The 25,011-nt window shown below is 40.9% G+C and overlaps 1 long non-coding RNA gene across 1 annotated transcript; it reads right to left on the bottom strand.

Moving 5' to 3' along the window:
* Positions 1–21,460: 21,460 nt before the first annotated feature.
* LOC105418630 (uncharacterized) lies at positions 21,461–22,597 on the bottom strand. Its single transcript, XR_965746.2, has 2 exons — positions 22,477–22,597; positions 21,461–22,391 (listed from the first exon to the last, which is right to left on the bottom strand). It is a non-coding gene; the product is annotated as an uncharacterized lncRNA (long non-coding RNA).
* Between the last annotated feature and the right edge of the window lie 2,414 nt (positions 22,598–25,011).

Here is a 25,011-nt window from a genome sequence, read left to right as displayed (position 1 = left end):
TGGGAGTGGCTGGCAGGTAGAGTGGAGCAGAGGCAGGGAGAGTGGAAAATTACTGGGGCAGAGGGACAGGCGGGACCTGGGGGAATGGGGCTGTGACACATTTCATAGGCAACTCCAGCCCATCGCTCCCATCAGGACCTGCAGGACACTGAGGGGCAAAGTCACTTAGAGCGCTAGTGCCCTGGAGGGGACACTGGGGCCATCACATGACATCAAATAATTGTGAAGCCAAGAAATATTTAACAAGGCAAATTTAATCAGCACGCTGACCTTTACAACCAGCTGTTAATCAATGTAAATATAATCAAACATCTTCCTATAAAAGTTTAAGCATCCTTCACCTGAGATCAGACACCTCCGCTAAGCTAAATATACTCTATTTAAATACAAACTACAACTAGCATTAAATGCCAGCTACAAACTTTAAAATTGCCTGATCAAAACATGTTGTAATTTACTTCAAAGAAACCAAGTGTAGTGTAGATAGAATTTGGTGCTGTTTGGCTAATATTGGCTTTACAATTCAAAGGCAAATTAAATTTTAGCTGCTTTTTCCTTGACCTCCATATAAAGACAATTTCCTTTTATTTCCTGCTGGACAGTCACTTCCATTATGAATGGTGCTTTTGAACTTATAACCTCTCTTGTTAAATGCTATTACACCATTTACAACAAAACATAGCCAGAGATGATATACGTCTGGGCTGATACGTCTGGGCTGAAAGTTGGCCGATGCTTTTTGGGGAGGAGTATTGACCCGACTCTTTGCCTGAATGGACTGTATAATGGTAAAAACTCTGTCTTCATTGTTCTTCTATTGAATGCAGCATAACCAGCATTGATAGTGAGTTATTTTTCTTCAAAGCTTTGTATTATCATATTTTATTATCCAAATGGCCCAAATCCATTATAAACAAAATTACGTCATGCTTTTATTTGAATTTGTTCCTTTTGCGGCTCTTTGTGCTGAGGACTTGCTGCATATAAAACATCATAAAAAAGCTTTTTAATGGTAATCTGCTTGGAAACAGGTGACTACTTCAGGCAGGTGGCATTAAGATTAAGTCTTTTCTTTTCATTCACCCGATTTAAAAATTTATGCTCACACTGCCTGAGCAGAGCCACAGGCCTGCACCCTGAACTTTTACAAAGCTGTTTTCCTCAACGAATCAGGTTTTTTGATTGTCTGAACTCTGAACAGCTGAAACACTACATCCCTCCACCCAGATTTTCATACTGCTGCTATTCTCCATGTCACATCTCAACATGAGAGCACTTGATTTAAAAACAAAGATGCCCTTTATACTGTACTCAGAACTGTCATACTGTACTATGTAATAAACAGGGAATCATATTTAAATGTATCTGAATAAATAAAAATATAAAGCCATGGTGTACAGGGGTAACATAAACAAATACCTTAAATTATTCATATAGACATCCATGTAGATCTCTCAAAGGGACTTGTGGATTATTCTGTGGCCGAGGACGATTTTTCCAAAACATACTGGATAGTCAAGATCCAACATATTGAAGGAATGAGTCCGGATTGTGTAAAATGAATCCAAACTATCCCCAACTATCCCTGAGCCACACTTATTTCTAAGCTGAGACGATATAACATTACCGTAGTAGTAGTCTCTCAATTATCTCTTCCTATTACATCGTATATTCTCACCCCAAGATCTTGAAGCCACAGTTGTAGGTACAAAATCTGATATAGTGGATTTAGAAAGAACTCCTAACACTTCTCAATAACAAGAAACCAGATGTCATGTCTTAATTTAAACAGTTTTTCTGTGGGTGGTAATTTTGGACTAAATGTGCCTCCTTTTGGAAGACCTAAAAAATGTTTGTGGGGTAATTTACCTTTTGCCAACGAACAGCATATCACCTCCTTCAAATGGTCCTTTAATTTCCTGATACCTGCACTGTCTTGCTGACAGTTTTATCATTCTGAGAAGCACTTGGAACAGTTTATTTAGGATTTGGGGGCAGACCTGCTGTGATGCCTCATGCTGATGAGGATAATAGAACTTCAGGCTGTTATTGACCTGTCAGTTGTTGGATGGATACCTCACCTTCCTCGGCTATAGGTCACTCCAAGGCCTCTGTCTGGCCTGCTTGGCTGACACTGATGCCAGCACTCATTTAAAAACATCAGATTGCCATTTGCCGATACAAAGTATTTGTTAATCAAAACCCAATCAGTGCTATTCCTTTCTGATACCTCCAATCTGCCTTTCAGAGTGCAGCCTTGATGGGATGTGACAGGACGGTGCTGCAGCAGGTGATGAATCAAAGGGATGAATGAGCCAGTGTGAGCTGTAATCTTATTAACTGCAGTGAGGGATGCATCATTCCTACCTGCAGTACAAATGCCTGTCAGATACAGTGGCAAAAGCCACAGGAAGAGAGTAATGTAGTTATCACTGCTGAAATCAGATGTGCTTCATGAAAAAATCTAAGATCTTTTCCTATGACATTCACGTTACCTTGACGCAGCCCTTCCTGCATTCTACCAGTCAGCATCTGCAGACCTGTCTATTCCTCTTCTTACAAATAAAACATTATTCCATCATGTTCTACAAGATTACAACCACAAGTATTCCAGCAACAGACTTTCATACCACCTTTTCTCCCTTTAGTTTATAGCTGTAACACTGTTTTCACGTATTTAAATGTATGTACTTTGTTCTCCAGTGTACTGTTATAGGTGTCAGAAAGACCAATATCAAACACATGGTAACGGACACAAGGTATAAATGGCTAAAGAAATGCAGAAAGCAAAGCAGACAAATGAGGTGCAGACAGAAGAGAAAACATAAACTATAACATGCAAAACTGTAGATCCATCCATCCATCCATCCATCCATCCATCCATCCATCCATCCATCCATCCATCCATCCATCCATCCATCCATCCATCCATCCTCCTCTTTCTCTTTCAGGGATAAATTTGTTTATTATGAGTTTTATTTACGTTATTCTGGTTGACATAAATATATAAACTGCAAGGTTTGTGACATCTGAAAAATATGTTTCATCAATGAAAACTATTTATGGATCTCTCTTGGTACAGTAAATATGTCCAGGCCACTGACAGTGAGGTCCAACTGTTAGATGTGTGTTCAGGTCTGCAAAACCGAGGGGTTAAATATATGGAGCAATATTAACAACAACTGTTTAACTTAGCAGCAGTTTTAAAGAAAACGAGGTGTAAGCTCAGAAATACACAACAGAAAGTGTGACATTAGTTCTCAACATAAACACATCAGAGCAAATGAGCATTTAGACCACCTAAAACTGCCAAATTACACTTACTTGTTTGTCTATTGGCATTTGGAAATAATTGGCTTGAACAGGAAGTTGTCATTTATTTGATCAGGAATTAATCAGATAGATCAGCACAGTAGCATTCTTCTTTTGCTGCTTTGATATTCAGCACAAGACGATGTTTCTATTTGTGTCTTCTCATTCTCTTCACGTGTGTCTCCAGTCTGATGACTGATGTGTTTGCAATGCTCTGCAGTGGCTGAAGTGACTCCAAAAACTTCTTCCTTGATTTCACCAGAGATGGCTGCAGCAGAGAGGCCTTATATCTCTCTGTGGCCATGGTCAATGGAGTTGCAAGGCTATCCCACTTGTCAAGCAGCACTAGCCTTTAATCACAGTCCAGATGCTGTTCTTCTTTCACACCCTTATTTGGCAAGCCCATCTACCACCTTCATGACCAAATGGTTGCTGAGTCAGCTCACAGATTACTTTCTAAAGATATGTCTGCTTGACTCTGATTACTACAAAAAATGGTATTGCCACTTTCATAACACATGGCTCCAAATTTACAGCACAAGCGGGGGGAAATGAATAGGAGGTGTCGTGGACTGAATTATTCATGTTTGTTCGTGCAGTCTAAATGTAAAAGTGTGTTTATCTGATGTCATATATTCAATCCAGTAAACATGGAGTCGTTGCTGAAACAGATGGTGGGCTCCAGCCTGATAACTGAATAATTTATGATAATATATGTTTTCTGCTATGTGTACAAGTGTATACACAAACCTAATTTACTCAATAAGTAGTGAAGGAAGATCTTCTTCAGTAATTTTTTGGAGGAGGTAGAACTCAGTATTTAATAGCAGGATTTAGTAGCGGAAGAAGAAAAAGAAGGAGAAGATTCATCCCTTTTAATCCCATAAGGGGAATACCGGTGTCATGAATTGGAGAAATACCGGTCCTAATAACAGCTAAGATACTGCCCATGAGTTCCAACTCCCTCGCTCTCATTCTCTCTCTCTCCTTGTCTGTCTGTCTGTCTGTCTGTCTGTCTGTCTGTCTGTCTGTCTGTCTGTCCGTCTGTCCGTCTGTCCGTCTGTCCGTCCGTCCGTCCGTCCGTCCGTCCACACAGACACTGAGGCATGCCATCTTACAATTCATTACAATTATTACTATATTAATGATTAACATGATTATCATGATTTTGAGCCTTTTTTCCCTAATTCAGGATGTCTTTTATTCTCCGCACTTTCTGGCTACTTCCTACTTTTACACAGTGTCCCTGTCCAGGTACGGGAGGCTGACTCCATCACCACTTTTAAGATTAGACTTAAAACCTTCCTCTTTGAAAAAGCTTATTGTTACTAATTCTGTAGTTCCAGTTTTTATCATAGACAGACAAATGATCATACTTAAGGGGTCGTCTAATCATTAGGTTAATATCTTAGCTATGCTGTTATAGGCCAAGGCTGCCGGGGTCCAGAAACATGATCACCTGACAGGCCTCTGTCACCCCACTGTGTCATGGTTTCCTCTCCCCTCCTCTCCTCTCCTCTCCTCTCCTCTCCTCTCCTCTCCTCTCCTCTCCTCTCCTCTCCTCTCCTCTCCTCTCCTCTCTCTCTACCCAGCCCCCCATCAGCAGGAGGGTCGCCCTACATGAGCCTGGTCCTGCTCAAGGTTTCTTCCTGTTAAAGGGGAGTTTTTCCTTGCCACTGTTGCTTGTCTGGGGTTAGGCCCTGGGATTCTGTAAAGCACCTTGAAACAATTTTGATTGTAAAAGACGCTATATAAATAAAGATTGATTGATTGAGTGTTTGCGTGTCAGTATCTATTAATGAAGTTAGCAAGCAAATTGATCTTTTATTTATGTCAAATCACTAAGCGACCCAACAGAAAGGAAAGGCAAGGTCTTGAAACGCAGATGAAGGGCAGAGGCGAATCCTTAGCACTGCACCTTGTGTTCTGGGTGAGCTTACCATGTGTAGTAACAATTCTAGGAGAGGACAACAGTGGCTTCCTTCATGGGCTTGAAGGCAGTGATGAGATCTTCTGCATTTGAGACGTCAGCTTCAGTGAGAGTGGCAATGTTGAGTCTCCTCAACTGAGCAGAGCACTTGCTGGTGCTCCAGGAACCTTTTGACCATCTCCTGTGCATTATTCCTCCTAGTGCACACATCTGGCTTCAGCTGTGGTGGAAAAAACATGGTGATATTTTATAATCTTTCTTCTATTGTTTGCTGGTTAGCAGCAACTGCCAGAGCATCCATCTCCTTCTCTAACCTGGGTGGAAAGGCATGAGATGCCACTGTTTATTTTCATTAATAGTACAAGCTGGTATAAGAGTAGAGTAGGTCAGCAGTTTTGGAGGTCGGCAGGCCAGCATACAGCTACTGTTTAAAGGAGGCTAGACCTGTAGATGGATACAGGGGAAGCAGAGAAGCTATATAAGAAATAACATCATCGATGATCTACGTGGAGAGGAGGGGAGGGGAGGGGAGAGTAGAGTAGAGTAGAGTAGAGTAGAGTAGAGTAGAGTAGAGTAGAGGAGAGGAGAGGAGAGGAGAGGAGAGGAGAGGAGAGGAGAGGAGAGGAGAGGAGAGGAGAGGAGAGGAGAGGCAGCCAAGACCCAGCAGGGTGACAGAGGTGAAGGGTTCTTGGTTTAAGACCTGGTGAAGACAAAACACGCAGGGTGTTCTGGCACCTCCCCCTGCTACTAGAAAACACCAGAGCAATGCTGAGGTGCCTTCGAGCAAGGGTGTACCCTGCCTTCACCCATAAGCAACTGTGATAGGCTCCCTGTGACCCTGAAGGGGATAAGGCTCTCAAGAAACCTAAAAAACATTTTTAAATTGTTCTGGAATTGTCATTTGTTGTCTCTAATAAACAATGTATTTACTTGCCTCTAATCTCAACATATGATAATTAAGATCTACAGTGAGTGCTGAGGGAGAGCACGATACTAAATGCTAATCTTAATCCCTGTTCAGTGGCCATGCTGGAGCCTCAGGGATAAGATAAAACACTAGGGTAAGTTTAGTTTGCCAAGTTTGTGATCTTCTCACCTGGATTTCAGAATTTCTTTTGGTATTTGATATGTGTCTGATCTGAGCCGGCAGGTCTTGTCTGTGTGTTCTTGTTTGTCTGAAATAACTGTCCTTTCTGCAGGGTGCGTGGTTTCAAACAGGAAACAGATGATCGGGGACATGGAAAGAAAATCTGCAGCTGCTGAAAGAAGATGTGCTGCATTATCAAACCACCCTAAATGAATCATTCAACTGCTCAGCTTCAATCTGCTGCTTCTGCACTTTCATCAGACCAATGACCTGTTCAGGAGAAAGTACATGCTCTTTAGATTGCATTGTAAAGGTCTGAGGAGCTGCTGATGAAATGTGCATGTTTGGCTCACTGGTTAGTGAGGAGGTCAGCTCGTGGTCCACTTCTACCATGTTTGGACCTGCTGAACACTGCAAATATATGAAATGTCAATCCATTTGATAAGGATGGGCGATACCACACTTTTGGGATTCGATACGATACCGATACTTTTTCTTGTATTTTCATCGATATCGATACCGATACCGTTCATTTCTTACTGGCAATTTTTGTCAGTCAAAATATTATTACATTTAAGACAAATACAGACCATTTATATACAATTTATTATGGTCAATTGATTACTAGGATTTCCTTATCCTTTTAACCTGCATAAGACAGTTGTTCCATAAGAAAATAATTAGAACAATGTCTGACACCATCACACCTTTAGTGCACTTGAGGTATGTTATCACACTTCACTGAAGTCTCAGATTGCTTTTCAGAAATCGTATCATATTCACATTTTCTGCTTTAACACGATTGCGTCTCTGGCTGATTATTTCCTCCGGCTCTGCCTTTTGCTGACTGTGTCGGCTCGGCGCAGGTTATGTTGCAGGTTGATGCTCATTCCCTATCTCCTGTCATGTGACATGGGCCAGCTCAGTACGCCGCCAGGTATAGGGGTGTCTTGGCACATATTAATTTAAGTAACTAATCTAAAACGGCGGAAAGTGATGCATACACCCCAATTTTTTTAGTTAGTATCGATATTTATAAAAGAACATCGATACCAAATGAGTAGCTTGTGAGTATCGATATATCGATACCACGGGATCGATCTGCCCATCCATTTGATAATGTCAGCACTCCACTGAACTCCTTTGCGTTACAGGTCGAATGCAAATCTGAAGATGAATGCTACAATTTGCAGTCGTACTTATCAGCAGAAAATAAAGACACAGCTGGCTGAGTGGATGGACCTTTCACTAAAATAGCATTATGGTCTCCACTGTATCAGGAAGAAGTTCCCAGTAGGTTCCTCTAATTATCACACACTGCTACCCATCCAGGGGTGACAACGGAGAACAGCAACTCCCATCACAACTTTGGGCATGTTTCTCAACCGTCACACAAGGATTGGATGGACCAAGTGAGAGAAACGGTTCCTGTAAAGTTCCTGACCCCAGTATTTAGAGTGGAATTGCACCTTTTGTAAGATCTCTCTCTTTTTTTTAGATCATAAAGAAATATCCCAAATGATGTTCACAAATATTCATACACCAGTTAGATATTCTCAGTAATTGCAAAGTAGAGCCGAGGTGGTTAGCAGGTATCTCACTGCCATCACATGATGATCTGTGACCAATTAAATTAAAATAATTCAGGTATTCGTTAGCAAACTGTCATACCCGTGAGCATCTGTGATGTCATCATGCAAAAAGTGAAAGCCATCAGAGTTTTTTCATAAATGCTCCAGGGCACTTTTCAGCGTTTGATCGCAGCAGGGTGAGAGTGCTGACTTCAGCAACAAGAGTATCTGACAAGCAACAGTGTTTTGCCCTGTGATTGCATTTATGGAAATGATGCTGTGTGTTTTTAGCAACTGGACAAATACTAATGCATGCATTCAAGCGACAGAGCCATCCATCACTGGAAATAAAACCCCTGTTTTACAGATGGGAAGTTGCATAAATCACACACAACCACACTTGCACAATCCAAAAACCAATTCTCTGTTTGAGGGACCAAAGAACCCTCATTAATTAGATGTCAGGGCTTGGCTTCACCACCTTTCAACCAGATTAGGACAAAATTTAGCCAAAATGTATTACCTGCAGCTTTAAAATATTTACATTTGCATATCATGTATATGATATACATGATAAGTATAAACTTTGAAACCTCTAAATTAACCCAAAAAATGTCAACATGGGGGTAAGGGAGGGTCTTTACATTAGTAAAGACAGTAGATAGTGCATTGTGTTTAATCACGTCGGTACAACGTTAAGTTGCTGTATATGCAGGGACAAACTTCTCTGAACCATGCTAACCATGGCTTTTTTTTCCTGGCACTAGGCCACACAGGACTACCTGGGCAGCAGTAAAACATGTAAGGCATAAATAAATAAAATAAAACAGGTTTACCACACAGAACTAGTGAACAGTGAACTAGCAGTGAGCTGTAGGAGGAGGCCGGTTGCTGTGATGGATCTGCATTACACTGATGTGGACAGAAAGGCTAGCAGCAGCAGGTCTCTTGGGGGGCTGCTGTTTGCCCAGAGAACACAGACGGCTGCTGTGATTGGATTCAGCTCAGGTGTCTCAAAAAGCCTGAAGTCTATGGAAATGAGGTTCTTCCTCCAGGACTGTGGCCGTGTGGCTCTCTTTTCACAGCCATGGGAGTTTGTGCAGCATCAGAACAGACAGAGGAGCCATCTGAGTGGCCACAGGTCTCTGACCCTAGGGGTTTATATCCTGCTGTCAGACGTCTCCCGTTGTTTAACAGCAACACCTAAAAGAGCTGCCCTACTTTGAGTTCACATTTTTAACTTGCAGTCACTACAATATACCAACTGGATAGCTACAGCTAGATTACAGCTCAGATTAGGATTTTGATCACTGTGAATGCAGACAGCTCTAAATGTGAACTGTCAGTGGTTAAAAAAAAAAAAAAAAGCCTGTGGATGGAATCAGGCAGTATGGAAGATGAGCTCAAGGAGAAGCAGATAAGAAAACATTGCAAAAGTCTCTATATAAACGGTTGCAGCACCGATCTTCTTGTCTAATTACAGAGATCCTTCTGGGCTGATCCTCTTCATGGCCCGTTAATTAGCCTTGGACTCAATTAGCTTCTGCTGCTCCGTAGTTATTGGTGATTCTCATTTTGTAACCAGATGGTTCTTTCTTTCTCTTTTGTTTCTATTTATTCTATAAAAAACACCCAACTCACACGTTCTCTCTGTCTGTCTCTCTCTCTGCCACCATTTCTGTATTTGTAGGTCTGTTTCAGACTTTTCCTCCACTGATTTACATCTACTTTACAAAACTGCTGCCAGAAGTCTGTTTGCAGCTGCACCATTAAATTGGTGCTGATATATTCTCCATGTATTTTACACTTCAGTAAAGTCTGTGGTATATAGCTTTGATGCCCGACACAACAAAAAGCCAGTGTGGGACTGTCGGATGGGCTTGAAAGCGCACCGGTGTCATGTGTTGTGGGTTTTAAGTGGTCTGGTCTGTAAATGCTCCTTGATCTGCAAGCATGTCCTGTGTGCAACACCCGTTGCACCCTCTGGATGTCTTTCAGTATCTCTGAACTTGACCCTGTCGATGGATGAACTACTTTCATGCCTTTGATTCTTTAATCACAACAAATAGCATCATCAGATTTGTGAAATATTCAACGATCTGCTCTTTAGTAGATTGTCAGTACCTCAGCAGCCATCTGCACCCAGTCATAATATTTACACTGAAGTTGGAGAACTCATCACCATGTTTCCGGACAGAGCAGTGCTTGTTAAGATTTATGGGCCATTTCATGCTCCCATTTCCTTTAGTAGGTAATATGTGTCACTTTTATAACACTGTGAAGTTGAAGTGTTGAGGTGAAATGTTAAGTGATGTTTCAGCTCCATGCAAAAGGAAGAGGTTGGCTCAGCTGTAAGTGGATATTCCAGCACTCCTGCAGCCACTGAAGGGATCGCAGCCATTTTCTGGCTCAGAGATAACAAGGCCCAACGTGTGTTTACGTCCTTGGCGAGTCCTTGTAGAGAGGACATCCTCATATACAGCCACAAATCTAAGCAATTAGGATCCTCGTTTGTTTTCCATTTCATTAGTTGCTTTGTGAATTGAGTTCTTCCGATATAATCTTCATTCCTATTTCTTTTTTTTTATGTCACACTTTGCCTGTAGTAAAAATTGCATTCTGCACCAAAAAAACTTGGACTCAGTAAAAGACAAACAACTCAATCAATCAATCAATTAATCAATCAATTTTTATTTATATAGCGTCTCATACAATCAAAATTGTTTCAAGGCGCTTTGCAGAATCCCAGGGCCTGACTGGGTAAAGAGAGAGGAGAGGAGAGGAGAGGAGAGGAGAGGAGAGGAGAGGAGAGGAGAGGAGAGGAGAGGAGAGGAGAGGAAACCATGACCCAGTGGGGTGACAGAGGCCTGTCAGGTGATCATGTTTCCAGACCCCAGCAGCCTTGGCCTATAGCAGCATAGCTAAGATGTGACCTAACGATTAGACGGCCCCCTAAGTATGATCATTTGTCTGTCTATGATAATAACTGGAACTACAGAATTAGTAACTATAAGCTTTTTCAAAGAGGTAGGTTTTAAGCCTAATCTTAAAAGTAGAGATGGAGTCAGCCTCCCGTACCTGGACAGGGAGCTGGTTCCATAGCAGGGGGGCCTGGTAGCTAAATGCTCGGCCCCCCATTCTACTCCTAGAGACTCTGGGAACTACAAGTAGACCAGCATTCTGAGAGCGGAGCCGTCTATTGGGCTGGTAAGGTATCACTAGCTCCTCCAGGTAGGATGGAGCTAGGCCTCTGAGGACCTTGTAGGTCAAAAGAAGGGTTTTAAAAATTATTCTAAATTTAACGGGCAGCCAATGAAGCGACGCCATTACAGGAGTTATGTGATCTCTTTTGTCAATACCTGTCAGAACTCTGGCTGCAGCATTTCGGATCAACTGGAGGCTTCTTAAAGAGTTGTTTGGACACCCTGATAATAAAGAATTACAATAGTCCAGCCTGGAAGTAACAAAAGCATGAATTAACTTTTCAGCATCAGGCCGTGTCAGTAGCTTCCTGATCTTTGTGATGTTCCTCAGGTGAAAAAGGGCACTTCTAGAGACAAATTTAATGTGTGAGTTGAAGGAGAGATTTTGATCAAAAGTTACTCCGAGATTCCTCACAGAGAGACTAGATGTTAATGAGATACCATCTAGAGTGATCATATGATCTAATCTATCCCTGAGAGGTTCAGGACCAAACACCATGACCTCAGTTTTTCCTGAGTTAAGGAGGAGGAAATTTGAAGACATCCAGGACTTTATGTTTTTAAGACAGGTCTGGAGCTTCACTAACTTCTCTGTCTCCTCTGGTTTCATGGATAAATAAAGCTGAGTGTCATCAGCATAACAATGAAAATTTATCCCATGCTGCCAAATAATGTTCCCTAAGGGAAGCATGTACAAGGTGAAGAGGATTGGTCCAAGTACAGAACCTACAGAAAGTGTTTAAAATGAAAAACTCACTTGCTCATCTGTAGCTTCATGGGGTTTATTTAAAAGGATTCGCAAAATTTCATCTTGGTGTCCCAGAGCTCAATAATGGGCTGACCTTTTACCACCATTAGAAAGCAAAGTTGGGCGATAACTCAGTCGAGTCAGTGTGCAAATTAATTCATGAAATATGGAATCAGTCGAACTAGATTAAACTTGAAGGAAAAATAGACAAGTGCAGTGTGAGTGTACGTGCACCATGTGTAAAAATGCCAATAAGTTAGTGCTAGTTTTGAAGTGCTCTATTAACCTAAAAGGTGTCTTGATTTAGTTCATTGATATTGTTTTGACAAGCATTAGCACAGGTGACTGACATCTGACTGGGTGACAGCCAAAAATGACAGCAGATTTTATAGAAAAGGCGAGTGGTGAGGCAATGAGGTGACAAATCAGGATATTCAGAGTGGTTTTCTAGTAGAGAGGCAGGAATTCCCCCTGGACAGGTTACAGGTCAGGGCAGCAGGGGTCAATCAAACCCCCGTAATTATGGCAGTCTCCAATCAACATGTACATTTTGTAATGGAGGAAATAAATGATCTACTTTAAAAAATATCTAAGACACAATTTTAGCTTCAGATCTGGATCAAGTTTGGCTGTTGAATACACTGCAACAACTTTTTTTTTTTTAAAATACCGTAATCAAAGTCAAAAGTCAAAGTCACCTTTAAAATCAATCCAGTATGTGTATGAGACACAAAGGCACAGATTAATGCACAGGCTTCCCGGGGCTGCAGCCGGGGCGCCCTGTGTGTGCAGGGGCCCTTGGATTGGTCCCTTTATTTTTGAGAAATTTAAATACACTTTAATCAAAAAATTCATTGGTCACCTCATCTATTTAAGGATGTTAAGTAATCCTACGTCCATCAGCGACCTGTTCATCAAAATTTTGCAGTAGCCAAACCCCTGACAAAAAACCCAAACCTGGATCCATTAATTACAGGGCCAGCAGACACATTTTCTTGTACTTCCAGTGTCCCAGGAGTTGACCAGGCTGTTTTAGCCTCTGCTAATCCCAGTGTGAGTGCATCACCTGTTGCTGCAGTGAGTGCACAAGACAACGGCAATCTTGCCAGTATTACTTGGAACTTGGATCCTGCAGCCTGGGAGAAAAATGGCAACCTGAGGAAATACTGGATTAAATGGGGCCTGAAACCTGCCAGATCAAAGATGCAGATGTGGCAGGACAATGGCTGCTGTATTCCCTTTCGAAGGGATCTGTTTTTTGTTTTGGATGTAAATTATTTGGTGCCAGCTTCCAGTTCCCGTTCACAGTAACTGGAAGAATGCAGCCATGTTCCTCAAAAAGGCCAAAAGGCTACAGCAGCCTATGTTACATGGTTAAGGTTTTGACATGACCCACACGGATCAGTTGACATTCATCATGAAATATGTCTCACCTAATGGCAGGATCCACAAGGGCTTTTTAAAACTTGGGATTTTGCAGGAAATGGGCATGGATATAAATATCTACAGAGGCCGATGCTACAACAACGGTGGCCTGGAACCAGGCAGTGAAAAGCTTCACCCCACAGGCTGAGTGGGGGCTGTGCACTGCAGACAAACTCAATGTAGTCAGGAGTTTTTAAATTTTGTACAAACACTTTAGAATTTTTCCTCCAAATCTGCTGGCAAGGTATTGCAGTGCGTTTACAGACCAATGACAACCAGTGAATGGAAACGTTAAAAAGTCACATCTGCTGACACAAAATGTTCAGCATGTGCACCAGTAGCAACATCAATGTACCAGGACCTGACATGAAGCAAGGGCACTCTACAGTAAAATTTAAAAAACGCCCGTTTGATCAGCTTATGGAGGGATTTTAGGACCGACCTATGGGATAATTTTGAACGGCTTTAACAGTGACGCAAAAAATATGTCTGTGGAACCATGACAGGTTCAGAGCAACAGGGTCCACGGCGGCTATGGCTAGGCTTCTTACAGAAATGGATGGGAGGTGTCATTCCTACAGCACACATTTGGATCTCTGAGCAACATTCCATCCATCTCCATTAGGGGTGTAATGATACACAGAAGAAGCTTCTATACCAACCTTGGTTTTGAGGTCACAATTTGGTTAATTTTTGGTACAATCTGGTAACACAATGTGAAACAAAAATTTGCTAGTTGTTTATTTGCATGTTTATTATGTGTAAACCAACAATTTAATCTAATATTGTACAAAATATGAAAATGAAATAAAAAATACTAGTATTCTATTGAAAAGTGCTGCCTGGTAAATAACTAAATAAAATAACACATATTTTTTAAATATACTTTTAGATAAATAAAATACCCTCAGCATACATTAAACATGCTGTGTAAAATATGAATAAAATATTCTCAGTAGTTCTAGCATGTAGGCCTATTCAGTTTTACTCAACCTTCATATTTTTTGCAGATTTGTATATGCAAAAATGTTGGTTCAATGGTTGGAATCATCCCAATTTACCAAGTCTGGTTCTTTGGTTGAAGCCTGTTGCTTCCTGTAAAGGTAGAAGCTAAACCGTGTTTGAAAAATGCTGGATTGGGGAGCTCATTCCAGCTTTACTCACTGCAGTGACCTTATTCCTTGCATTGTCTGTTGTGACTAGTTGTTGTTCATGGTCTCTAGAATTGTCCAGTCCAATTAACCCCTAACCCCTCAAACAGCGTCTCTTTAAGTCCCTCTGCTAGGTTTGCGCTGCTGTGTTGTTAATATAGGGGCTGGGTTTAAGAACATTGCTCACCAAGTTCCACTCAGGGGTGATGCAATGTGCAGTCACAGTATGTAGGTCTCGTTAGTTCTGGATGGATAGCAGTCGTGAGTGCTACCGCACACACCTTTGGCAATTCTTGGACCACAGCGTGCAGACGAGTACCTCATACCTGGGCTAAATCACATGTATCATGTGTTTAAAACCAGCGCATTCAACAACTGGATATGCTCCTAGATCTGCTGCTGTGAAAACTCAGATGGCAGTTACAGCTTTGGCCAGATCTGAGTTGTTACGCTGGCGTTTTCTTTTTTCTTGTAGCGGTGATACTCACCCTCGGGTGGCGCTGTTTCTAGCAGGGCTGAGTATCATCAGGTTTGGATTCAATTTTTAGGTCGCAATGTAAGAGAAACGCTCTCCTCTGACTTCAGTGACTCCAACCCTGACTTTACCTAATAAAGTCATGGCATATTGTGGTTCAAGAGTGTGTAGCATCTTTGTAAACCTTCCATTTTCTTTACATATGAAGATGGCCAAAGACTCTGTTAGCTTCTGGGCGCAAGCCGAGTTTGTCAGCAACAGGACGTGTCTGGATGCATCCGTTTGGAATACACAGGTTTAGCCACATGTTGTCAGCTTAAGTAGTTGTGCAAGTTCGTGGTCTTACAATATTTTATTACTGTCTGGCACAACTTACAAGAGACCTTACGCTTATCTATTTGCTGTTTCCAGCTTTACACTGAATCCAAACTGGTGCCAAATGCCTGCTTTTAAAGTTGAAAGCTGGACGTAATGCTGTTGCTACTAGCTTTGGTGCCTGCCATGTTGCAGTGGTGATAGTGTGGCCTCCTTCCATACAACACAAAGCACACAGAAGTGCTGCTCACGCCATCAGGATTCTCTCAAACGATACTGAATCGGGAAAAAATATATTGCCATGCGTTGATGAATCAATAGTTTACCCACCCCCACATTCAGTTGAGTTAGCGTGTTTGTCATGAAACAAACTCGATCTGAACCAAACAGCATCGAAACGTTGTTCTGATTTTATCCACTTGTCTTTCTTTGGCATTTAATGCAACTCTTTGACTTTACTTGTGACCACCGCTGGTAAGAATTTGTTCTCAAAACTTGTGAAAAATAAATGGAGAATCCAAAAACACACAAAAACTATTATTATTATTATTATTATTATTATTATTATTATTATTATTATGAATGCTACTGAGGAACATTAGATTTCTAAATGATGATATTTTTTGAGAAATAAAATATAAATCTGAATGTGAGCTTTGTTTTCAGCACAAGTCCGATAATTACAACAATTACTGGAATTTACAACAATCAAAAGTTCCTAATGCACAAGAATCTGTTCTGTTCTGTTATTTTCTTTTTCTTTTCTTTTCTTAAGAAATTTAACATGTATAAGCGCTATTTGAGTCCCCATTTTGGGGATGTAATCACATGAGTTTGGCATCGCCTGAAGGTGTGTTGCCAGTCTTGGTTATCAAATCCCCCATGTGCAAATCTGAGTGGAGTATGTGAAGTGGAGTAACATGAGCAAGATTTGAATGTTGACCCTTAATATGACAAGAAAGGATGTAAAAAAAGGAGTAGTGGACCCGAGGAGTGAAGCAAAATAGTAGGAAAAGAATGGTATTAGCATAATTTTGAATGTTGCAGAAACATCTGTGTCCTTTGTGGACTTTGGTGTACTTTGATCTTTGCTGTGCGTCAATCTCATGCTGGGCTCTGTAGCGTGAGTCTTCCTCCGCTCTCAGAATCGATCACCCTAATGATCCGTCATGCTAGCAAGACAAGGTGCTCTGAATTCAGCTCACTTGAACGATGACTTGGGACTTCTGCCTGCACATCATTTGGCTCTTTGAACGCTGATCCAGAGTAATGAAATCAAATGAAACCACATCAATCCCTCTGAATGGGTTTCAGGTCCATCAATCCATGTTATGGCACCCTGTTGAACAGTAAGACCGTCCAATATGCTATTAAAAGAACATGACATATATGTTTCTTTTAATCTAATTGATTTATTAAGGCCTCTTGTGACATTCCAGTGAAAATTGAACAAGTCAGCAAGTTGAAATGGATCTGAGTTGCATTGTTTTCACACTCTAGTTCAAGCATGCTCCTCTGGATAAGAAGTTCACCTTGAAACAGTAAAAAGGATGATCTGCCCCACACTGGCCATAATGGAGTCAGCTGAATATGATAAATATACAGTCAGGACCAGAAATATTTGGACATAAGCATCAATCAAACACATGATTTAACTGGACAATTGGCTGCTGAGCTTTCTCATTGCACATATGTTATTTAATACCATTTAAAAGAGGAGAAATGGCCTGAAATTGGTATTTTAATTTGGAAGTTGGTGAAGTCAACCCTCAGTATGAAATCAGACTATCTTTTTCAGTCAAGGAAGATAGGTCATCCTTAGGCCAAAAAAAAAAATCCAAACCAAGCCAGCAGGGAGATGGTAAAGATCAAGGCCATGCTAAACAAGTGTGGTGGATGCCACAAGAATCAAGGAGCACTTCATGTCCAATGAGCAATGCAAGAACACTCTTCACAATTATCGGTAAGCCTCAAAAACAGAAAAGCCAGATTTGAGTTAGCCAAAAAAGTATCCAAAGAACATCTGTGGTTCCGGAACAATATTCTGTGGAGATATGACATAATGGTCACATTGTACCAGAAGAGTGTGGAGAAGAGACAGAGGGGACAGTGAAACACTGCAGGCAGTTCAACTGGTTATTGATGATTTCACAGACATAAGCAGTAGAAGGAATTCTGAAGCGTTTCATATTATCGATGTTGGCATCTCATATAATCAGACAACTGCTTCAGACATCATTGGACGGTGCTACACGGTGCAGATAGAAGGTGAAGCAGAGCATAAGCCAAAAGGCAAAGTTTAAAGCATAAATTTCAGTGGCCAAGAATTCAGTTCAAATCTGCATCCATTTAGGCTAAAGGAAAGGAAAAATTAAGAATCTTGTCATTTCAATTTTAAATGGGGAAGAAAGTTGCTATTTAAATGATGACCTCCTTGACTCATTACTTGAAAACATTTAGAGGGAAACTCCCAAAGCAAAGGCTGTTGACCCTTGGCTTTGTTTTCACCCCTCAGCTCAGGGACGTCAGGTGATGTCCAGTTGAAGGATGACATGGAACACATTCCAAATCAACTCGCATTACTGCTCATCTGTCTTTATCTCAGCCACAATAGAGATCCTCAGAAAAGAAAAGGCAGATATTTGGCCATCCATCTCTGTCATGGGAGATGACTTCAGTGACTCTCTGCACCAGCTGTATTCCAAGGACATCACCTCCTCCACGGCCTTCCTGCCTCTCTGAGTGAATGTCAGTAATGTCTGGTGTCAAAATACCCTTGGTGTCCAGATTCCAGCCCCCCCCCCCCCCCGAAAAAGTTTGTTAGGCTCTTCTTTGTCAACATGAGTAACTTGATGAGCTGCGAGGGGCGAGTGCTGCATTCCACAATGTAGAACTCAACTTCTTTTTTTTGTGTGGCCATGAGTCAGTAGAATGCTCTTCCCACAGAAAACCCTGCATATCTTCATGCTTATAAAAGCCCTGGCTAGCTAAGCTAGCTGGTACACATGGCAGAGTTCCATGAGTGTGTGTGAGGATGGAACTGGGATGGCCGGTCATATTTCAAGGATTTTAATATTATTCCTTATTTTTATTTTGTTTTTTCTGCCCAGGTACAAAAAGGGAGAATTGAGCAAATTTTGCTAAAACCTGGCTGAAGACATCTTCTTTCACGGTAGAAATGTTTTTTGGGGGGGGTTTCCCTGTTTTAAATAAATAACTTCCTAAATTGCAAAAAAAAAGCTGCGTAATGGCCTCAGGTCTGAACTCTGTCTTCTGGAGAGAGAGAAGTGAAGGCAGAACAAGGTCATGTTCAAAACAAGCAGGTTGTATTCAAATGACATTTTAGCAACAGCCAGAGATATGGCTGGTAATAAAAGCACAACAGTCCAAATAAAATAAAACAAACAAAAAAAGAGTCAGGAGCACCAAAACTGGGGTTTATCCAACTCCATGTAGGGGTTATCTATACCTGAGTGGTGCTCTTGTGTTTGATCTGACCAAAACTCCACAGAATTTTCTTTTAGTAAGGCTGAAGTGAATTTCTTTTTATCTTGAGCTGTTAATTGGATTTCCTGTAGTCATTGTGTGTGTGTGTTAGTGTGTGTGTGTGTGTGAGATGTTAACGTAATGGCTGAAAGATGGAGAGAATTTCATTTCTGAGTCCTTTTGATCCCACTGAGGGCCAAGAGGGTCGCATTTCTGGCACAAAAGGGTCTTGGCATGTGGTGATTTCTCCTATTAGAGCAAAGCGGTAGAGGGTCATTTCATACTTGTTTATGCCCCATATTTCCCCAGCTCCTCTTACATCACTCTAAATTGATTTCACTCCTCAAATTGCAGCAATCCTCCAGTTTCCTCCACTCCATGCTGAAATTAATCACAGTAATGTCCCCTCTAAGTGAAAAGAAAATTAATTTTCACTGCTTTACTGATCTAACTAATATCATTGTACAACTAAGGAGAAAATGGGAAATTATTACTCACTGAACATTATCTTTATTATTTGTACCGAGCACCAAAATGACAATGGAGGAAATGGAGACTAATCCCTTTTTTCAGAGATGTTCCTGGAGAAAGAGCTAGAAATGGCAGTTGGTCACTGATTACCTGCTAATAACAGGAAGGATGAAAAGAAAGTTTTGGACTATCTCATTTTGGAAAATTCTGTTCATTTGTGTATGTTATCAAAGCCTTTCAGTTAAAATTTCCCTTGTTACAAGGAAGAACAGACGGAAGATGGGATTGTCTCAACCTGAACTCCCCGCATATCTAACGTATGTTTAACTTTCATAAATCAAACTGACATCCTGCCTGAATACACATTAGTGAGTCGCTTGAAATATATATATATATATATATATATATATATATATATATATATATATATATATATATATATTAAGATTAAGATTAAGATTAAGATGGACTTTATTCATCCCCGTGGGGAAATTGAGTTATAGTAGCAGCTTATGCAGAGTAAAGAGACAGAAAAAAAATAAATACAGATAAGATTAGCGTGTTATAAGCATATATACATACAGCATATATTATAAGCATATATATAATATATACATAATATAATATATACATATTATAAGCATTATAAGCATATATACATAAATATAGAATAAATTAGAAATAAAATTACAGCATAAACATTACACAATTATTGTTGAGTTGGTTTGAGTGAATTATAGAGTTTAATGGCGGACGGCAGGAATGACTTCCTGTACCGTTCCTTAGAGCAGCGAGGCTGCAGGAGTCTGTTGCTGAAGCTGCTCCTCAGTTTGTCCACTGTGTTATGGAGGGGGTGGGAGGGACTGTCCATGATTGTCCGCAGTTTCAACACCATCCTGTCCCTCACCACCTCGTCCAAGTTATATATATATATATATATATATATATATATATATATATATATATATATATATATATATATATATATGTACGGGAGGCTGACTCCATCGCTACTTTTAAGATCAGACTCAAAACCTACCTCTTTGAAAAAGCTGATTGTTACTAATTCAGTAGTTCCAGTTACTGTCATAGACAGACAAATTATCCTACTTAGGGGGTCGTCTAATCGTTAGGTCACATCTTAGTTATGCTGTTATAGGCCAAGGCTGCCGGGGTCCGGAAACATGATCACCTGACAGGTCTCTGTCACTCCACTGGGTCATGGTTTCCTCTCCTCTCCTCTCCTTTCCTCTCCTCATCAAGCAGACTAGTTATGCTGATTCTTGTGTAGTTTTTCTGCTTATCCCCCCTATTTTGTTACAGGTATCGCCACCCTCGGAGCTGCATAATGACCTCCGGCCCCGCTGAAGTGATTGTATATCATATTTTTTGTGTGTGTTTCTGTGCTCTGTGCCTCTCCTCTCCTCTCCTCTCCTTTCCTCTCCTCTTTCCCCTCCTCCTCCTTCGCCTTCTCCTCTCCTCTACCTCCCCTTCACTCTACTTCTCCTCTCCTCTACCCCTCTCCTCTCCTCTCCTACCTATCCTATCCTCTACCTGTCCTCCCCCTTCTCCTCTTTACCCAGCCAGCCATCAGCAGGAGGGTCCCCCTACATGAGCCTGGTCCTGCTCAAGGTTTCTTCCTGTTAAAGGGGAGTTTTTCCTTGCCACTGTTGCTTGTCTGGGGTTAGGCCCTGGGATTCTGGAAAGCGCCTTGAAACAATTTTGATTGTATAAGACGCTATATAAATAAAGATTGATTGATTGATTGATAGATATATAGATCTATATATATATCTAGATATATATCTAGATATATAAATATATATATCTAGATATATATAGATCTAGATATATACTGTATATATCTATATAGATATATAGATATCTATATAGATATATCTATATATAATCTATATATAGAGCTCTCTCTCTCTCTCTCTCTCTCTCTCTCTCTCTCTCTCTCTCTCTCTCTCTCTCGCTCTCTCTCTCTCTCTCTCTCTCTCTCTCTCTCTCTCTCTCTCTCTCTCTCTCTCTCTATATATATATTTAAAACCAGAAAATGTGATGTAGATACCTAAAATGAAGCCTCTGCTGAGACCTTAACTTGTAATGAGCAACACAGGGAGATTAACAATTGTGCTCTGTGCACTTACAAATAATCACCATTGAGCATTACATTAATACCACAGAGAACAAAACATATAATTGGCTTTCTAATGCAGATCAGTTCCCTCTAGAACAGATGCTTAAATGAACATTGATTTCATGAACTCCTCACCTGAAGCCTTTTGTCCAGGTGTTTATTTTGTGTTAGTGCAGCATGCTCAGTATACTAAAGCATGCTATTGTCAGGTTCAGATGAATAATTCAAACATAGCTTGCTCTGGAAAATAACAATACCTAGTGGGAAATCATTCTTTAATATTTGTTTCATAAAGAACATTCTTAGTGTCTCTGTTTGGAGGAATCCTCCGGACAGTTAGCAGCTAGTTCCCAAGCAACGTGAGAGGAATGGTTTGGAGAGGATACCAACAGATTTCATCATCCTCAGAGCAAACACATCTCTTAGATCCATCTGTATCAGCCCAGGTTCACAAAGCATGAAAAGAGCAGGGGCAGGAGGAACAGAACGTTTGAGAGTCCACGGCAACAGCATGAGCAGCAAGTCTCCTGTCTCCTTAGAGGGGGATTTATTGTTCCGCTGAAAACACACTGCACAACATTACTGAAGAAGATCTGTATGGGTTGACCAGAGCTAATTTAGTGTGGATGAAGAACTCTGGCAAGTTCTGAAAGACAGAATCAATCATACTGCAAAGCTGTGACTCATGTAGGTGTGTGTGTTTGTATGCATTAATGTTATCCTGTAGCCTAAAGTGCTCAAGCATTACAAGCTGAAAGACTAAGATTCCAAAGGTGAACTGAACTCCAGATTTATCCTGAACCATTTTCTCTTGTAAACCACTGTAGGCACATGTCCTCAAAAGGTAATATCATTTATGTCTGCATTTACCTCATTCACTTGTGAATATAGAAGTCTAGATGGAGGAAACAGAGTGCTTTCCATATGCTTCTTCTCTAGTGATGCATTCCCACCCCCCAAAAGCCCAAAAGAAAGTTTATCCAGAACAAAAGTAGCACTAAGCAAAACTTGCAGGTATAGTCCAAATGAGAGCAGGCTGGACCCAGGAAATGAGGCTGAGCATGGCAGGTGAGGCTGGAAACAACAAAGGGGATCAGTGAAACAGAAAAACACTAGCTTCTCTCAATAAAAACAAGCACAGGAGCCAGGAAACAATTACCACTGGGCATTTAAGAAAGGAACTGGTGGAGCAAGAACATGGTGGATGATGAGCCGGAGATAAACACAGCTGCTCCTGATGAGCTGATGAGCAGCAGGTGAGGAACTCCAGAGGAGGGGATGGAGAAATCTGCCTGCCACACCCAGCCTGCACAGATGAGGAAAGGAGCACAAAAAACAGGGCAGGGGAACAAAGCAAAACAAAGCTGACCTCCACGTCCGGACACACTCACGCTGCAGGACAAACCATTGCTCACACACCACAGGTCAGCTGCTGCTAAGCTTCTGGACACAACAATGAAATCATTAAGAAGTAAATTCTCCATCTGCTCATAAGGTTATAAGCTCATGGACATGGTGTTAATGTAAATGTGTTCAGCTTTGTTGGACATTTGAGCACTTTACATGATGTGACCACTTGGAATTTTTATTTTCAAAAAAAGTCAACAAAAACAATCTGTTTTATCTCACTGAGCATCAGATGATGCTTGATTGTCTTTGCTATAATTCATGTTCTGACAGGAGTCTATCCCAGCAGTCACTGGGAACAAGGCAGAAACACACATCATGCAGGTCCCCAGTTCATTGCAGGACGGACGCACACACACACACACACACACACACACACACACACACACACACACACACACACACACACACACATGAAACAAATACCTTCTGATAAATCTCTCACTAAAACTTTAAGTATATGCCAAGGAGTCAACACACCTTATATTTCCACCTCACAGCACAAGTTGCAGTGTTAAGCAGGCATTTCAAGGCAGCTCTAAGGAAACCAGCATTTCCAAAACTCACATTTCAGTCCTACAAAGGAATTGCATTTCAATAAAGAAAGTTTTGATGTGCTGTGTTGTAATTAAAGGGAGGAACAAAGGTCCAGGATTTCCCACTTTCTCTGAAAGGTGATACCAAGCAGGTGGAGGAAAGGGCAAAAGTGGACCTCGAACATGGATGTTATGTACGAGAGCCCAATGATGTGACAGGAGTCATCTGAGAGATGCCATCCATTGACAGCTCAAACTGGAATATTTACAGCCGCGCCCTTTTCTGGGTCAGCAGGAGATCCAGCCAAGCATTGACACATATAAAACAATGAGTTCATATACACTGCTGTTGGTGGTGATATCTCCACACTCACTGTTTGTTCTGATTAGGAGCCTACATTTGATACGTTACATAAATATGTATCACAGAACAGCATCTCTCAAGATTTAATCGTAGAAAAAGGTGCAAAAGTGCTGTAATCAGCATTTACCTATGGTCGAGACCTTCAGAGGTTTCCGTGTCAGAACGCCACATTTGTTCGATTTTCTCTCCAAATTGTTTTGTTGAGTGGACAACCACATCGGGGATGAAGAGGCCCTCGTCTGAAATGGGCCCACTCATCTCAAATGAGCCCCATTCAGATTCCAGCAGAATGGAGGCCTCTTGAATGAAGATGCGTTATTAACCCAACAATAATGAGAAGTTTCCTTCCAAATTCTAGGTGATTCTTTCTGGAGAGCTGGGCTGCAGAGCCTCTCAAATGGGTTAATGGTCGCTCTGTGGGTGATTACAGCACACAATCTGATACAGGTAGCATCCTCCATTTGAAGTGGCTTCCTTCATCTTATTTTGGAGAGCTTAACATACACACTCGTCAATGGCAAACAAAAATGTCGACCAAACATATCCCCACTCACTTATGATGATCTCAACCTTGAAAAGGATGCTTGTAGTTGGAGGCAAATGAGTTGGGTATCAGGGGAAAAGTGAAATGTGGAACATGTATCATCCTTAATGTGGTGATATATTATACAGCAGTATTTGGTAATGGCCTGTATTCACAGTGTCAATGGCTCTGTTAAAGTGACAGGAGTTATCCAGCTAAATTATGACTGTAATCATGATCCCTGCCATCAGTAAAGCTTCACTCTAATATCACTAATGGCCACTAAGGTAATTGTAGCACATTAAATTTCTGAGGACCCACATGATGTCTTCCAAAAAATTTATGACAATGTTCTTGGTTTATGGCATTTAACGCATTCCTGTTCAACTTTCTGTAATTGTGTCTGATATGTTTTGGCTTACTGAGATGCATTAAAGATTGGCATAAACAGGCACTGTGCATCTAATAAAGTCTTTAACTGCCTGTTTCTGAGAGCGCTGGCGCTGCTGTAAGCTCAGCATTTCCACATAAAAGTCAGATCAGGTGAATTATTTATTATATATATATATATATAAAGAATCTTTCAATCTTTACTGCAATAAATTAAAGACTGTCAGGCTTAAATGACCTCAACCACTGACTAGTCTGCTTTACAAGACTGCACATTACGCATTTTCATAGAAAATGCCATAAAAATTAAGTTAAATATGAAATTTGCATGTTAAACTAGAATAAACAGTCTGAACACGTCTGAAATATCAGAATCCCAAATTTGTGTGTAATGTTGCGTAATACGAGAGTAAAAGTGACGATTTCGTTCCCGAGGACCAGAGACCTGGTCTACTCTGATTACCAGACTGAGAA

Source organism: Takifugu rubripes, chromosome 16 (assembly GCF_901000725.2).
Source record: "Takifugu rubripes chromosome 16, fTakRub1.2, whole genome shotgun sequence".
Classification (NCBI taxonomy): Eukaryota; Metazoa; Chordata; class Actinopteri; order Tetraodontiformes; family Tetraodontidae; genus Takifugu; species Takifugu rubripes.
Note: the sequence above shows the minus strand (reverse complement) of the source record. Positions and strands in the feature narration are given on the sequence as shown.